Source organism: Pinus tabuliformis, chromosome 5_1, assembly GCF_031772625.1.
Source record: "Pinus tabuliformis cultivar Carrire ecotype Pingquan chromosome 5_1, CPIR1, whole genome shotgun sequence".
NCBI classification, from domain to species: domain Eukaryota; kingdom Viridiplantae; phylum Streptophyta; class Pinopsida; order Pinales; family Pinaceae; genus Pinus; species Pinus tabuliformis.
The window spans coordinates 449,099,096-449,102,456 of NC_142305.1; the positions used below are offsets into that span (position 1 = coordinate 449,099,096).

The following is a 3,361-nucleotide window of genomic DNA, read 5'->3' on the forward strand; positions in this document are numbered from 1 at the left end:
ACATGGGCGGCTTAATTGGCAATACCTGTATTATGAAGTATTCCGTTAATAATGAAATTCAAGATTCATACCAGTATTATGAAGTATTCGGTTAATAATGAAATTCAAGATTCCTGCAATAAAAAAAACCCTGTCGATCAAAAAAGAAAAAGAGAGGTGGTGTATATGGGCTTCTCTGCCCTTGTTGCCAACACACACATGGAATTATCATGGACCCAATCGGGTTCATTCTTGGTTCATTTCATTTAGATACGGGCCTTCTCTGTTCTCCAGAAAATATTGTCCAAGGAAATCATAAAAGCATCCTGGAATTCATCAAACCTTGAATCTGGGTCACCATATACTACACGAGGCATAATTTCCTGGATTATGGTCTTTCTCATTTCCTTCCTTTGTTCATCTGGAATCTTCTGCAGAACCTCTATTACATTTATCTTCCTTTCTTTAACAGTCTCTTCTGCTATGTAAACTGAATAGGAGCTCTCATTAGCAGGCAGATGCCATGGATACTGATAATATGCTGTAAAGGGATTGAACAGTACGGGAATGCATCCTGCTATAAGCGAATCGAAAAAGGATCTTCGAGTAGGGCTGTCACCAGTAGGTTGAAGGCAGAATTCGGATTTCATGAAGAGTTTCACTGCGCTTTCAGAAGTCTCACAAACGCCGGGATTGCAATTAAAATATTCGCAACTCTCGGGTCTGCTTAAACACTGGTCGATGAGGATGGAACGAATGCTTTCTTCGCTGTTGAGTCTCGGGGCACCTGCGAAGCTCACCAGATGAGGTCTCTGTGCCGTGTTGATCTGCCATTGCCATTGCCAAATATCTTTATCAGAACGAGGATGGAAGAAAGTGGGATGTGGGACTCCAATTTCATTCACATCCCATGGATGGCGTTCAATCAGAAGCTTCGTAACCAGCTGCATTTCAGGCAAGTGTAACAGCCTGCTTCCCCAATGGTCCCCATCCTGAAATCGCCTGAAATCCCACGAGATCTTGCCCAGAACCAGAACATGATCTCTTCCCTCATACCTCCTCCACCATGGCTGACCTTGAAGCCAATTGGCAAGCTCCATGGCGAGTTCATCTCGTTTCTGGCTACTGATATTTTCCCTGAAGTTCCATCTCAGCACATCGAGGCCTCCATAGAAGGGAATGTAGAACAAATTGGCCTCCTCGGGATTTGAAATCAGACATGGGTGCTTTGAGATTCTGGAATGTAAGGCAATCTCTAGGGCATATTGATAAGTCTGATACCAATGCTCATAAAAATTTTCCATGACCTTCCCCATTCCTCCATTTGTAAAATAATCACAGAGATTGAACAATGGAATCAGACTGTGACATTGCTCTAGCAATTCTGAGTTGAACTTTTTGGGCATATCATAGACATATATTTGCCTTCCTCTGCATTGTTTATGTCTTGGATCCTTCATGCCTGCAGGCATAGAGTCAGACCTAATAGCATCCACATATATTTTCACCAATTCACGAGCAAATGTAACGTTTTCTCCATCAATACTCTTGTTCCCAATTATGGTCAATTCATTTGACACATTTCCAAATTTCTGTGGCGATGAAATCTCCATATTGGTATCTGTAATCTCCAGTTTCAGAGACCCTCCAAGCGCATTAACAGTCTCATTTACCAATGGCGACCCAAGCTTCAAGCCAGAACTCGCCAGCCTGACCTCTTGATTCTCCTCATCACTACCAAGACTAATCTTGCCATCCTCAAGTGGGAAGCGCGTAGTGCTGGCCGACAAGCAATACCTATTCAACTTACTGCTCGAAAGACAGACATGGAGAACAGATAAAGGCAACATGTTTCTGATAGCCCAAAAACATATAACAAAAATAAAGAACAATGGTGTCAAAAGCAGCGTTCGTTCTACTACAGTCGCCATACACTTCACCAACCCCACCACTGATCCCTCCACCTTCCTAGCTCTCTTTCTCTGTTTCGCCATGGCTGAAACTCCATTAACAGCACAGCCCACACACTTTACCTCAGTCAAACCCACAACCTAAAAAGTTTCAACTCAAGATTATATCAAACTTAACAGCTGTGAACAACCAGCAGCATTGATAACTTTTTGAAGAATCAAATTTTAGTTCCCCTTTGAATTTAAAGTTTGTTGCTAATTCAAAACCAGACTAACCGACAGACGCCCAATTCAATTCATTATAAGTTTCAAAACTGTGAATACAGTTTATTTCCCAAAAAAAATTGTTGTAGCCACTGTGAACTACATTATTCGGTGGCTAGGATGAACCACATCAAATAGTTCGAAAATTTAAATAAATCAACATAATTACTCTAAAAGACAATTTCATTAATTTTAACATTAACTAGTTGTAAAAATCTACGGCTTTAACATCCATACAAGAATGCCCAGAGAAGCAAACCTGATTTGATTGAGTTGTACTGGTGGAACTCTCACTGATACAATCACCAATTTCAGTCCTTTTACAAACTGATGGTCGCCCTCCAATTTTTTGATCAATTAATCCTAGACTTTCATTCCTACCTGTGTAGACCTTAAAGAAAAATTATCTGTTAATCGCACCATGGCCACATCCTCACTGCACATAATAATAAAGAATTCGCAGAAAATATAGAAATAGAATGATTCATTTTGAGATTATTCTTTCCCAGCTTTAACAATACAGAGCGCTGTAATAGACGAATTGTGTTTCGCCCACTGGTGATGACGGCAGTTACTGTAATAGACGAATTATGTTTCGCCGACTGGTGATGATGGCAGTTACAGTCCATAGTTCAAGGTTGAGGTAATATTTGTAGGCGTCCATTGAGGCAACATCCTCAAACCGTTAGCATTCTTTCATCAATGAAGTGGACACATGTTACCCGCATTCTTTCATTCAACGAACTCTAGCGCATGTAACCTATTTTTGGTCCTCCGTATCAATTTCATCTTCATCACCTACAAATTTTTAATTTTGTAATTTTAAGTTTTTGGTTTCAGTAAAGGTTACTATGGTTGCCCTTACACAATTGATATTGTTGTCATACTAATTTAGAGTATGACAAGAAGGTAACAAAATGAAGATAGTCCTACTATATGTAGGAACAACCAACTAAACGAATAGGAACTATTTGAACAAGAAATTTAAGTGTCATATATATAACAACAAATAGATAAACGTGATATCAAGTTGATAAAGAATTGTCCAAATTGATGGGATAGTTTGCATTCTTGCAACGGGGCTCCACTACTAGGCTTGGAGTGAACACATTTCTAGGTGAGCAAGTCATCAACATGATCTAAACTATGTAGGACTTTCTAGGTGAGCAAGTCATCAACAACTTTAGTTCATCTAAACTATGTAGGAT

The 3,361-nt window shown here is 39.7% G+C and overlaps 1 pseudogene; it reads right to left on the reverse strand.

The window, feature by feature from the left end:
• Positions 1–245: 245 nt before the first annotated feature.
• LOC149165420 (putative xyloglucan galactosyltransferase GT20 pseudogene) lies at positions 246–2,817 on the reverse strand (annotated as a pseudogene).
• Positions 2,818–3,361: the final 544 nt, after the last annotated feature.